Here is a 15,050-nt window from a genome sequence, read left to right as displayed (position 1 = left end):
TTAGCGCTCCTGCTCCATCATAGCTGCTGGATCCAGTATCCTGGTTTTGGATATGATTCATTTTCCCTGACTGTCTGTCCACCTGCAAGGTGATTGATGTAGCCGATCTCTGGGTGGAGACCAAACCTGATTTAAGCCAGCCAAGCCGGCAGTCTCTTGCTTGTGATAGCGTGTGTAACACGTGCTCCAAGCTCCCTGTTTGTCTGGTCTGCTGTTCGGATTCCCCTGTTCATGGCCTCAGCTCAGATATCGACTATTCTCTGAACTCTTCCTGCCTTTTGACTACGGATTGGACCTTGACTACTCTGAACTTTGCCTGCCTTGTACCTGGACTGTCATTCAACCACTCTGCCTGTCTGCCAACTGCAAAGTATCTGTTTGCTGTGCTCAGTTAACCCCGGCCCCAGCGGGGTGGCCAGGCACTATAGCATTGTGTATAAGTCCTGGGGGCAACAGAATAGCAGTAGACCTACTTGCCTTATGGGAAAGGGCGCTGTAGGTGAAGAACACAGAAGCCAGCTATAGTGCCTGACCACCTGCGTTAGGGGTAAGTGTGACAACCATACCCTGTTAGTTCCTTCCACCCAGTGGGCACAGAAAGAAGGTGGATTGAGAAATCCCCCCTGCTGGCTCCCCGCTGCTGTCAGAATACACTGATCAGTGGCTACAGTTAATGAATGAAAATAGTTTTCCAACTTGTCCATTCTACAGAAGTCAATCAAACAGGGATGGCCACACACTCATCAAAATGCACCCAATCCCTGCTGAACCGATCAAACTTCAATCAGTCTATGGCCAGAAGAAGCTGCATATTGGCTGCTGGGTTGAATCTTAGACATGTGCGGTTCTTTTTGTTACAAATGGAAGTTCAGATGAAATTTTTCATTATATGGAGATTCTGATTTATCTGAATTTCAAAATTACAATAGTAACAAATTTCAATGAATCCCAATAGATGAAAAAACAACAAAATATATTTGTTTCATTTGGATGTTTAAAGCATCTGAACAAAGTAAATGATCTGAGATAATTTGAATAATAGCCGGTTGTTAAGGAGTGGGCGGCCGCTGGCGTACTTAACGACCATGACTCTGGATTCCCCCGCTGACAGAAGAATGTAAGCAAAAAATGGCAGTTAAACAGCCCCCCCCCAATTCGTACTGGGCCCTTTGGGTCTGGTATTGATTTTAAGGGAAACAATATGGTACCCCAAAATCCATACCAGACCTTTATTCAAACATGCAGCCCGACAGGCCGGAAAAAGGGGAGATGAGCGAGATCCCCCTCTCCTAAACTATACCAGGCAACATGCCCTCAACACCACCCAAAGCACCTTGTCCTCATGTTGATGGGGACAAGGGCCTCTCCCCCACAATCCCCCTGGGCCGGTGGTTGTGGAGGCCTGCGGGCAGGGGTTTTAGCCTTTTTTAGATCCTGGCCCCCTCAATTGAAATGAGTAGGGATACACAGTACCTCTACTCATTCACCAATAAAGTGGTCACACACACAGTTTTTGACAAGCCGTTTATTTAAAAAAAATACAAAATAATGCCCACCCACACAAAAAAAAGAACCCGCCTCCTGCTGAACACGATGTGTCCTGTCCAGGGACACAGATGAATGACAGGTGAAACATAGGAATGGGATTACCTGGTGATGTCACCAGATGGCCTCACTCCCATGTCTACCTGTCATCGGGTGAGTCTCTTTCCTCAGGTGATAGGTAAACATGGGGGTGGGGTCCCCTGGTGGGGCCCCATACTCATGCACATAGGGGGCTGTTGAAGGGGGCTTTCAGTTTCTGATAAGCCCCCTGCCCGCTAAACAACTGCTGGGCCAGGGTTGTGGGAAAAAGGCCCTTGTCCCCTTTAACATAGGGACAAGGTGCCCCAAAAGGTGCCCCAAAGCATGTGGCCTGGTATGGTTCAGGAGGGGGCGGCTCGCCCCCCCTTTATCCAGCCTGTTGGACTGCATGCTTGGATAAGGGACTGGCATGGCTCTTGGACAGCTGCCACGGTAATAAAGTGCCCCAACAGATGTCTGTTCCTGAAAGTCCAGTATGACACCACCAGCAGATGTTTATGGATGATCATGGAGGAGTGTGAAGAAACACTTCATTATGCTGATCCAGCAAATTTGGACAAAGAAGTCCAACCTCCTGAGGACTTTTGGTCAACCTGGGCTTACTCAGTTCGTGTAGGGTTATAGGCACCAGGACCATCTGTGCCTTTGGTTTTCCCAGTGTCCGTCCTCCTAGAGCAGAATGTATATCAGAGACCAGATGTTGTGCCCTCCAATGTACAAAGGTTTATACAAATACAAGATCACATTATAAACTGAAAAGCCCATGAGATGCCTCCAACTCCTTGTCCTGCTATGTTGGGTGACTTTAATGAAGGCTGATTGGATACATATTCATCACAAAATAATATAATAAGGTATTTACCTACGATCCCATGGGACTTTGCATCCTCTAATGTGAAAGTGGTCCCAGGATCATCTACAAGTACATAATTCAAAACCATAATTCAGTGAGAACATTGTATGTAAGGTTTTTTGAAAAAATACAACACATGTACAGGAAATAAACAGAACATTCTCGCTGTGTCTGGAAACATACTACAGTCATCTCACATTGTATATATTGTGTAGTATGTGGCTGATGGATGTCAGTGGATGTCACAGGGAGCATCATAGAGACTTGGTGGTTAGCACTTCTGCCCTCCAGCACTGGGGTCTATGGTTCAAATCCCAACCAGGACACTATCTGTATGGAGTCCTCATGTTCTCCCTGTGCTTGTGTGGATTTCCTCCCAGATTCCAAAAACATTCTAGCAGGTAACTGACTCAGCTCTAAACTGGAAATAGCATGTGCCGGTAAGAGAAGAGCCTTAGGGGGTAATCTACTTAACAGTAGAGACTGATGTGAGAATGCATTATGTAAATACTGGAGGATGATAGAAGAGAGATCACAGAGCTGTACTGGAGGATGATGGAAGAGAGATCACAGAGCTGTACTGGAGGATGATGGGAGAGAGATCACAGAGCTGTACTGGAGGATGATGGGAGAGAGATCACAGAGCTGTACTGGAGGATGATAGAAGAGAGATCACAGAGCTGTACTGGAGGATGATAGAAGAGAGATCACAGAGCTGTACTGGAGGATGATAGAAGAGAGATCACAGAGCTGTACTGGAGGATTATGGAAGAGAGATCACAGAGCTGTACTGGAGGGTGATAGAAGAGAGATCACAGAGCTGTACTGGAGGATGATAGAAGAGAGATCACAGAGCTATACTGGAGGATTATGGAAGAGAGATCACAGAGCTGTACTGGAGGATGATGTAAGAGATCACAGAGCTGTACTGGAGGATGATGGAAGATAGATCAAAAAGCTGTACTGGAGGATGATGGAAGAGAGATCACAGAGCTGTACTGGAGGATGATGGAAGATAGATCAAAAAGCTGTACTGGAGGATGATGGAAGAGAGATCACAGAGCTGTACTGGAGGATGATGGAAGAGAGATCACAGAGCTGTACTGGAGGATGATGGAAGATAGATCACAGAGCTGTACTGGAGGATGATGGAAGAGAGATCACAGAGCTGTACTGGAGGATGATGGAAGAGAGATCACAGAGCTGTACTGGAGGATGATGTAAGAGATCACAGAGCTGTACTGGAGGATGATGGAAGAGAGATCACAGAGCTGTACTGGAGGATGAGAGAAGAGAGATCACAGAGCTGTACTGGAGGATGATAGAAGAGAGATCACAGAGCTGTACTGGAGGATGATAGAAGAGAGATCACAGAGCTGTACTGGAGGATGAAAGAAGAGAGATCACAGAGCTGTACTGGAGAATGATAGAAGAGAGATCACAGAGCTGTACTGGAGGATGATGGAAAAGAGATCACAGAGCTGTACTGGAGGGTGATAGAAGAGAGATCACAGAGCTGTACTGGAGGATGAAAGAAGAGAGATCACAGAGCTGTACTGGAGGATGATGGAAGAGAGATCACAGAGCTGTACTGGAGGATGATAGAAGAGAGATCACAGAGCTGTACTGGAGGATGATAGAAGAGAGATCACAGAGCTGTACTGGAGGATGATAGACGAGAGATCACAGAGCTGTACTGGAGGATGAAAGAAGAGAGATCACAGAGCTGTACTGGAGGATGATAGAAGAGACATCCCAGAGCTGTACTGGAGGATGATGAAAGAGAGATCCCAGAGCTGTACTGGAGGGTGACAGAAGAGAGATCCCAGAGCTGTACTGGAGGGTGATAAAAGAGAGATCACAGAGCTGTACTAGAAGATGACGGAAGAGAGATCACAGAGCTGTACTGGAGGATGATGGAAGAGAGATCACAGAGCTGTACTGGAGGATGATGGAAGAGAGATCACAGAGCTGTACTGGAGGATGATGGAAGAGATCACAGAGCTGTACTGGAGGATGATGGAAGAGAGACCAAAGAGCTGTACTGTAGGATGATGAAGAGAGTTTACAGAGCTGTACTGGAGCATGATAGAGGAGAGATCACAGAGCTGTACTGGAGGATGATGAAAGAGATCACAGAGCTGTACTGGAGGATGATGGAAGATAGATCACAAAGTTGTACTGGAGGATGATGGAAGATAGATCACAAAGTTGTACTGGAGGATGATGGAAGAGAGATCACAGAGCTGTACTGGAGGATGATGAAAGAGATCACAGAGCTGTACTGGAGGATGATGGAAGAGAGATCACAGAGCTGTACAGTACTGGAGGATGAAAGAAGAGAGATCACAGAGCTGTACTGGAGGATGATAGAAGAGAGATCACAGAGCTGTACTGGAGGATGATGAAAGAGATCACAGAGCTGTACTGGAGGATGATGAAAGAGATCACAGAGCTGTACTGGAGGGTGATAGAAGAGAGATCACAGAGCTGTACTGGAGGATGATGGAAGAGAGATCACAGAGCTGTACTGGAGGATGATGGAAGAGAGATCACAGAGCTGTACTGGAGGATGATGGAAGAGAGATCACAGAGCTGTACTGGAGGATGATAGAAAAGAGATCACAGAGCTGTACTGGAGGATGAAAGAAGAGAGATCACAGAGCTGTACTGGAGGATGATGTAAGAGATCACAGAGCTGTACTGGAGGATGATGGAAGATAGATCACAAAGCTGTACTGGAGGATGATGGAAGAGAGATCACAGAGCTGTACTGGAGGATGATGGAAGATAGATCACAGAGCTGTACTGGAGGATGATGGAAGAGATCACAGAGCTGTACTGGAGGATGATGGAAGAGAGATCACAGAGCTGTACTGGAGGATGATGAAGAGATCACAGAGCTGTACTGAAGGATGATGGAAGAGAGACCGCAGAGCTGTACTGGAGGATGATAGAAGAGAGATCACAGAGCTGTACTGGAGGATGATGGAAGAGAGATCACAGAGCTGTACTGGAGGATGATAGATGAGAAATCACAGAGCTGTACTGGAGGATGAAAGAAGAGAGATCACAGAGCTGTACTGGAGGATGATAGAAGAGAGATCACAGAGCTGTACTGGAGGATGATGGAAGAGAGATCACGGAGCTGTACTGGAGGATGATGGAAGAGAGATCATGGAGCTGTACTGGAGGGTGATAGAAGAGAGATCACAGAGCTGTACTGGAAGATGGTGGAAGAGAGATCACAGAGCTGTACTGGAGGATGATGGAAGAGAGATCACAGAGCTGTACTGGAGGATGATGGAAGAGAGATCACAGAGCTGTACTGGAGGATGATGAAAGAGATCACAGAGCTGTACTGGAGGGTGATAGAAGAGAGATCACAGAGCTGTACTGGAGGATGATAGAAGAGAGATCACAGAGCTGTACTGGAGGATGATAGAAGAGAGATCACAGAGCTGTACTGGAGGATGATGGGAGAGAGATCACAGAGCTGTACCGGAGGATGATGGAAGACATTTTGGTTACAGAATGATGGAAACATAAAAAGACATTTAATAATGAAGCTCTTTACCTGGATAGAGCTCGGTTACTGAAAATAAGAGAAGAGAAGACACAGAGTTAGGTTTGATCTTCCATTGATATAAAAGTTACTTTATACAGAGTAGGATGTATCATGTGATCTGAGCCCCAACCAATCAAATCTCAGCTCACTGTGGTCACATGATAGAAGATATGAGGCCCTTATGGTGTTCATAGCTCTGATTTGTTGTATTACCTGAGGATCATCTATATCAGTGGTGGTCAAAGTTCTTGAACTAGGGGGGCCCTTAACATCAGATAATAAAACTGCTGCGTTCTCCTTCAGAAGCAGAATAATGGCATTCCAGGGCAGGAAAAGCAGCTCTAGAGTGTGACTGGGCAACACAAACATGGAGAACATACCTGTGGGGTGGTCAATTTACCTTGTTGACTCAGCATAGTCCTCTAACTACATTGTTTACCACAATGGGACTGGGGATGGGTTCAGTGTTCGGAAGTTTCATTCAAATGGTAATTACTTAGGGTGTTCGGCGTGGACCAATGTGACAGCTTCTGGTTGTTAAGGAAGCAGCCGGTGCTTGTACCCACCCCGTCCCTACCAACCACTGACATCACTTGGCCTATTAATTTTCATGGACGGGTATCCCTAGCCTCAAAAACACATGCACAATGATCAAAGGGGTTATATCATTGACTAAATATGGTCACATGGGCATACTGGGGTAATTATGTCAATACTTTCTCCGTTATTGCTTTCATATTGTTGATAACAGCTTGGGGAACTGGCATTCGGCAAGCGGCGCCATGGAGTTAGGGAATTTTCTTTCAGTGGGTGCTGGGCATCGTGGATCTACAACGTGAAACTTTTTTTTCTTTAATAAAGGCCTAGTCCAAAACTGTCCCTGTGTTTTTGTTTATACTTTACAATTTTTTGTGAATGAATATGTTTACTATGTACCCTGTGACTTATTCACATAGGGGGCAGTATCTGGATGACCCTTATTGTTAAAGGGGGCTTCAAGATTTAAAAAAAACCCCGCTCCAAGACCCCCACAACCACTAGGCCAAGGTTGTGGGGAAGAAGACTTTTGCTTCATCAACGTGGGGAGAAGGTGCTTTGCCAGGGGGCTCGTCCCCACCTTCACTGGCCAGCCAGGCTGCATGCTCAGGTAGGGGTTTGCTATGGAATTTTTGGGGGACCTCATGTTTTTTGAGAATGATCGAGACGTGTCTCAGTGTATGGTATTTTTCTTTGGGCAAGTGATTGGCATCATGATTGAGATGAATCAACAGTGATGGATGTAGATTGACATTGTGGGACTTTTTATTATAATTAAAGGATTTGTCATAAACTGCCTTTGTTTTTGTTAACAATTTATATTTTTTTCACCCAGTTTAAGGGTCTGGTATGATTTTTTTTGGGGGGGGGGAGGCCTCATGATTTTTGTGTTATTTTGAGTGGGGTACCCCCTTAATATCCATACCCAAATCAAAGGGTCTAGTGTGTATTTTAAAAGGGAGGAAAGTGAATAAGAATGTAGCCAGATGGTCACCAGGGTTAGTAAAGTTTACAGACACAATACAATAGGAACCCGGCTGGAAAAATATTCTACATGGGATGATGAGGATCAGGATGTCGGAGCATTTACTGATACAGAACGTCCCCACTATTCTATAAAGGATGTGACGTATGGGCTCAGATAAAAGTGTCACATCCCTAACATAACGTCTCACGCAAAAAAAAGGAAAAAATTGTGGGATTTTGGAGGCACAAGTCACACATCAATGTGTTATAAAATGACAAATATTTGATTGTACAATTCCATCAGTTACATGTCAATCACATGACACATTAAAATCAAACAAGTGCAAAAAACCCCCCAATTGTCAAATTCATCCATCAAATACCAGAGATCATAGCACCTTGGTGGACAATACCACCTATAACTTTCTCAGGATTTGCCAAGTGGTGGTATAGGATTGGATTTGTACATATCTACACGTTTCATGGATAATATTCCACCTCTTCAGGAGCAGACAGGGGGAGGATAACTGCTCTATAAACACCAAAAATAGGGTAAATAAAAAATCAATAATCACATTTTCGTTTGGGGATAATTGAGTCTCGCAGAGGGAATTTATTTTTTTGTGGGGTGATCATGAAGATGTTTGGGTTCAATTCATGAAAGGGTTTTGGCCCACTCATTAAAGGTTTGGTGCAAATTTATGAAAGGGTTTTGGCCCACTCATTAAAGGTTTGTTGCAAATTTATGAAAGGGTTTTGGCCCACTCATTAAAGGGTTTACTGCAAATTTATGAAAGGGTTTCGGCCCACTCATTAAAGTTTTGCCAATTTATGAAAGGGTTTTGGCCCACTCATTAAAGGTTTGGTGCAAATTTATAAAAGGGTTTTGGCCCACTAATTAAAGGTTTACTGCAAATTCATGAAAGGGTTTTGGCCCACTCATTAAAGGTTTACTGCAAATTTATGAAAGGGTTTTTTGTCCACTCATTAAAGGTTTACTGCAAATTCATGAAAGGGTTTTGGCTCACTCATTAAAGTTTTGGTGCAAATTTATGAAAGGGTTTTGGCTCACTCATTAAAGTTTTGGTGCAAATTTATGAAAGGGTTTTGGCCCACTAATTAAAGGTTTGGTGCAGATTCATGAGCAGGGTTTTGACCCATTCAGGAAAGATTTGCCCTGGGCCCACCAATGTCTTAAAGTGACCCTCATACATCCGATCATTGTTAACATCTAATGTGTTACTCTGACGGGAGTAACTTTGGGCGGGGGGCCCCGTGGAATCCAGAATTCCTTGGAGAGGTTGGGAAACCCTTGTTTCAGCTCCCCATTGTGGTGGAAAATTTTATGAAGATGTATATTAATGTATTGTCATAAGAGTCTCCCAGTGTCTGTTCTCCCGCAGCCCGTTCTAAAGAGCTGACTGGGGCAGACTGACGCTGGTTGAGACCTGTTAGGTAGTGGAAAACTTCCTGGTGTTTGGAGAGAGGTGTTTGCAGAGAGAGGACATGTCCGCCAGCAAAGGGCCCCTGTGCAATGCACAGAACGATCGTCTGGTGGGGGTGTGTTTGCTCTGCAAAGACATTATCGGTTTAGTGGATGTTTGCTCTTGTCACCCCTGGTGTGCCTGATCAACATGTTTGGGGTGCCATGATGTACACCTGCAGATAAGCTCCCATTAGCAGGAATGGTAGTCATTGGTTGTTGTATAAACTCATATCCTTGTTTGGTCATATCCTTGTGAGGTCATATCCTGTGAAGGAAGCGATTGGCTGCTGGGGCCAGGGCTTCCTGTTTGTGATTGCTTTTGTTGTCTTTGAATAAAAAGAGCCAGGACACTGCTCGGCAGGCAGTCTTGCTGGGATGAGAATGTAAGAAGGAGCTGATGTCTTTTTGTGGGGAATGGGGCACACACCAGAGGATGGCATACGATCGAAAGGTAAGGTGCATTTATATCATTAGACGAAATTGTTATTATTAGAAACAGGAGATTTGGTTGTGTGCTCTGCATACAACCAAATTTCGCTGTCACCATGCACCTCCTATGTCTCAGTCACCCTGTGTCTATTAGGGGCACAGGGTGACCAAGAACCCCCGTCTGATCTGTAGTAATCAGAATCACTGTACAACCACACTGGAATGTTTTATATATATATATATATATATATATATATATATATATATATATATATATAGTATATTGTCTCATACTATGGTGTGCTCTGTGTTGGGTCATTTGGGGTGTGGCTGTATTCCTCCATTGTTCTATTGTGTCTGTCTGCCTTTGGTATTATGGGATGTGTATGTAGATTAGCTGTGAGAGGGGAGAGGGGAATTCCTCCAACAACACGTTACGTTACAGTATAAAGGAAATGAATGATGCTTTATATGTACAATATATTTTCTTTCCTGATGTTCAGAACTTAGACTATAATTTAAAAATATAGATTTCTTCTTTTTTAGCCTAATAAATATAAAATAGTGTACACCAGGACACAGAGGCAGCTCTCGGCTCTTGTTCTCATCTACCAATCAGGACAATAGAAGTCTACAGCCATTCCCAGCAACCAATCCCTTTCAGAGAAGAGCAGGAACTGGAAGTAGAGCGCTCACTCACTGGAGGTGTTGGGTCATGTGATCAGTACGCTCTGGAGGTGGGCTTAGGACAGCGTATTACCCGGAGGATGATGATGATGATGATGAACACCAATAGAATTACAGAGACCATGTCAGTTATGGAGGGAGCCCCACCTAATTCACATTGAGATATTTCCACCTAAACCTGGAATGTGTAGAAATAGAACAGAAAAGTGTCTACAATATGATACTCACAGGCACCAGGTGGAATATCAGATCCGTCATATCCGATATAATCATTCATAACTGCAAAGAGAGAATCATTTAGAATTTAGTTAATTCTCAGGATTCATCTTTACACACAAACACAACATTCCTCCGTCACATTTCTTTAGAATAATTTATCTTAAACCACTTGCCCCTCACCCACTGGACACGTGAGATTTGTTTAGTTCCAAATTAAAACTTGGACGCATTTTTGTTTTTTTGGAAATGAGGAAGTATCTGAATTTCCAAATTAGAAAAGTACAGAATTAACGAATAACAAAAAAAATTTGGACGAAATTTGAATCGTTTACGAATTTTTTTCAATTTCGAATAGTTTTCCAACTTCAGAATAAAATAGAATAGAAAATAAAGGAATAGAAATGAAAAATAAAAATAAAAAATTCTATTCTATTCTTTTATTTTCTAATCTATTTTATTCTCTTTGGAAATTGGAAAACTATTTGTATTTGAAAACCAAAACAAAATTGGTACAAAGAAAATTCCTAAAAATGTAAAAAACAATTGATCATTAAAAACAAAGATCAATCATTTTGTACTTATCATTATTGTCTGTTATTTGTGTCAATAAATGTTGTATTTTTTTACATATTTTACTGTTTTTGGTCCTTCAAAGTCCTATTATGAGGAATTTTCTTTGTTCTATAGACATCAGGGATGTGGATCTGAACACTTATCCAGATAGTTGGCAAATCCTTTCTCCACTATTCAAAATTGATTCAAAAACTTTTCAAATCGATCAGAATTTGAAAAATTTGAATCGATTAGAAAACGAATAAACAAAACAAATTCCTGAAAACCAATTAAACAAATTCAACTAAACGAATTTATGTAAATAACAAAACTAAACTATTTTTTTCGATCTGCACATGTCTATCACTCACGGTACATTTACTGCAGGCGGGTGGGGGGGCAGCTACAGGCGAGGTGACATACCCGTACATCACCGCCTGTTCCCGGGTCTGACACAAGTTTGTCAGCAAGTTTCAGCCAATGATATGGGCTGTATACCTGCTGATCGGCTGTGTCAAATCACAGCGCAGAGTTCTGTGTTTACAAACACACAGATCTCTGTACACAGACACCAATCTGGCTGCTTCTTCTCCCTGAAATCCACTCCGAGTCCAGGGAGAAAAGAACAGCCAGATCTCTGAGTGAGAGCAGCAAATATTACCCACAATACATGTGTTAGAGAGACAGGGAACCCCGAGATCACCCCTTGATGTTAACCCCTTCCCAGTCAGTGTCATTAGTACAATGTATAGTATTATCACCGATCTCTGTATTAGTGTCACTAGTGATATCAGTGTCATTAGTACAATGTATAGTATTATCACTGATCTCTGTATTAGTGTCACTAGTGATATCAGTGTCATTAGTACAATGTATAGTATTATCACTGATCTCTGTATTAGTGTCACTAGTGATATCAGTGTCATTAGTACAATGTATAGTATTATCACTGATCTCTGTATTAGTGTCACTAGTGATATCAGTGTCATTAGTACAATGTATAGTATTATCACTGATCTCTGTATTAGTGTCACTAGTGATATCAGTGTCATTAGTACAATGTATAGTATTATCACTGATCTCTGTATTAGTGTCACTAGTGATATCAGTGTCATTAGTACAATGTATAGTATTATCACTGATCTCTGTATTAGTGTCACTAGTGATGTCAGTGTCAGGCAGTTTCCCTCCCAGCCAGCGTCTGTTAGTGCCAGATTGTCCGCCACACTATCACAGTCACACTATAAGATCCCCACCATTACATTTTAGCTAAAATTTATGAAGAAATTTGATTTTTTAGGATAAGTTTTATAACAAAAAGTTGAATATATTGTTTTTATTTTTCATTTACTGTATATAATAAAAATAAAAACCCCAGTGGTGATGATGAAATACCACCAGAAGAAAACTCTAATTGTGTGAAATAAATGATATAAATTTAGTTTGGGAGAAGCGCTGCATGACCGCACAATTACCAGTCACAGGATAAGTTCACCTTTCCTACCATGTTACATGTTAGTGCTGCCGAGTGATGGAAACAGAAAAAGACATTTAATAATGAAGCTCCTTACCTGGAAGGGCCACTGAAAATAAGAGAAGAGAAGACACAGAGTTAGGTTTGATCTTCCATTGATATAAAAGTTACTTTATACAGAGTAATGAGGATGTACCATGTGACCTGAGCCCCAGCAACCAATCAGATCTCAGATCACTGTGGTCACATGATAGAAGATATGATTTTTGTCAATGGTCCCTTATGGTGTCCATACCTCTGATTTGTTGTATAATCTGAGGACCATCTATACCAGTGGTGGTCAAAGTTCTTGAACTAGGGGACCCCTGACATTACCAAAGGGCCACACATAATATTCAGGAGCCAGTCCTAGACTGGAGACACATTATATGAGACTGCTAAGATCTCTGCTATTACACCCCTTTACACATCGATTCCCCCTGTAGAACCCTCTAGAAGTGGGCTGGACTTAGGATAGGTTATCTGTTAGTGTAGGAACATTTTAGCTTGGCTTAGTACCAAGCCTGGGCTGTGAATCTGCGTCAGGGTATAGTGACTCGGGGGCAGGGAGTAGGGAGGGGCTGCCATGCATATTTATGAGGACCTCAACCAATCCCCAGCAAAAACGGTCTGGAAGGGGGCAGGCCACCTCATAAATGGAGATGAGCCATGCCAGCAGGTGAGTTGGGTGGAAGATGGAGATAAAGTGCTGAGGAGGTTGTTGGTGGCCCTTGAGGGTGTCTCCCTAGTCTGGGGGGTGACCTCAGGCCTGGGCTCAGGTGTTGGAAGGTCCCTTCTACAACACATGGGAGGAGGCTTTCCTGGAGGCATGGGAGCAAGGAGAGAGGACAGCAGGAGAAGGTCAGCACGTCTGGGAGATCTCCTGAGAGACAGCCGGGTGGGCTGGTGAGTGTCAGTCTGGAGGACTGTGGGGAGAAGATAGTCTGGAGGGCTAGTGAAAGGGGCAGCTTCAGCCAGGAGAGTTGGCAGTGCCTGAAGAGGTGGTGCTGGGATCAGTAGTCACAGGAGGAATAGTACAAGCTGGACACTGTATTTCTTGCTACACAACCAAGGGGCCTCGGGTTCCTGCCTGTAATGGGCCATTGCCTTTATTTCTGACTGAGTGACTGTCATATCTTTACACAGTGATCCAGCTGGGTTCTGCAAGCATGTGCTGGAGGAAGAACGAAGCTGTATACACTATATTGTCAAAAGTATTGGGACGCCGGCCTTTAGACACACATGAACTTTAATGACATCCCAGTCTTAGTCCGGAGGGTTCAATATTGAGTTGGCTCCGCCCTTTGCAGTTATAACAGCTTCAACTCTTCTGGGAAGGCCGTCCACAAGGTTTAGGAGGGTGACTATTGGGATGTTTGACCATTCTTCCAGAAGAGCATTTGTGAGGTCAGGCACTGATGTTGGACGAGAAGCTTGCAGTCTCTGCTCTAATTCATCCCAAAGGTGTTCTACTGGGTTGAGGTCAGGACTCTGTGCAGGCCAGTCAAGTTCCTCCACCCCAAACTTGCTCATCCATGTCTTTATTGACCTTGCATTGTGCACTGGTGGGCAGTCATGTTGGAACAGAAAGGGGCCTTCCCCAAATTGTTCCCACAAAGTTGGGAGCATCAAATTGTACAAAATGTCTTGGTATGCTGACCCCTTAAGAGTTTCTTTCGCTGGAACTAAGAGGTCAAGCCCAACCCCTGAAAAACAACCCCCACACTATAATCTCCCCCACCATAATCCCCCTCCCCTAACACCATAATCCCCCCTCCACCAAATGATTTGGACCAGTGCACGAAGCAAATTCCATACAGACACAGATGAGCAAGTTTGGGGTGGAGGAACTTGACTAGCCTGCACAGAGTCCTGACCTCAACCCGATAGAGCACCTTTGGAATTAATTAGAGTTGAGACTGAGAGCCAAGCCTTCTCATCCAACAACCCCCCCATCCGATCCTCACTGTGACAGCAGACCGGGGATCTTCTTCTCACAGACACCTTTCCACACTCCACCCAAGAAACAAGAAAACTTTGGCTGGAGTTCCACTTTAGGTGACATTTTTGTTACAGAATGATGGAAACATAAAAAGACATTTAATAATGAAGCTCCTTACCTGGATGGGCCACGGCCACTGATAATAAGAGAAGAGAAGACACAGAGTTAGGTTTGATCTTCCATTGATATAAAAGTTACTTTATACAGAGTAATGAGGATGTACCATGTGACCTGAGCCCCAGCAACCAATCAGATCTCAGCTCACTGGTCACATGATAGAAGATATGATTTATGTCAATGGTCCCTTATGGTGTCCATACCTCTGATTTGTTGTATAATCTGAGGACCATCTATATCAGTGGTGGTCAAAGTTCTTGAACTAGGGGACCCCTGACACCACCAAAGGGCCACACATAATATTCAGGAGCCAGTCCTAGACTGGAGACACATTATATGAGACTGCTAAGATCTCTGCTATTACACCCCTTTACACATCGATTCCCCCTGTAGAACCCTATAGAAGTGTGCTGGATAGGGATGAGCTTCGAGTTCGTGTCAAACTCATGTTCGACTCGAACATTGGCTGTTCGCAAGTTCGCCGAACAGCGAACAATTTGGGGTGTTCGCGGCAAATTCGAATGCCGCGGAACACCC

This window comes from Aquarana catesbeiana, linkage group LG01 (assembly GCF_042186555.1).
Source record: "Aquarana catesbeiana isolate 2022-GZ linkage group LG01, ASM4218655v1, whole genome shotgun sequence".
In the NCBI taxonomy this organism is placed as follows: domain Eukaryota; kingdom Metazoa; phylum Chordata; class Amphibia; order Anura; family Ranidae; genus Aquarana; species Aquarana catesbeiana.
The sequence above is the reverse complement of the archived record's forward strand: the minus strand, read 5'-3'. Positions refer to the sequence as shown.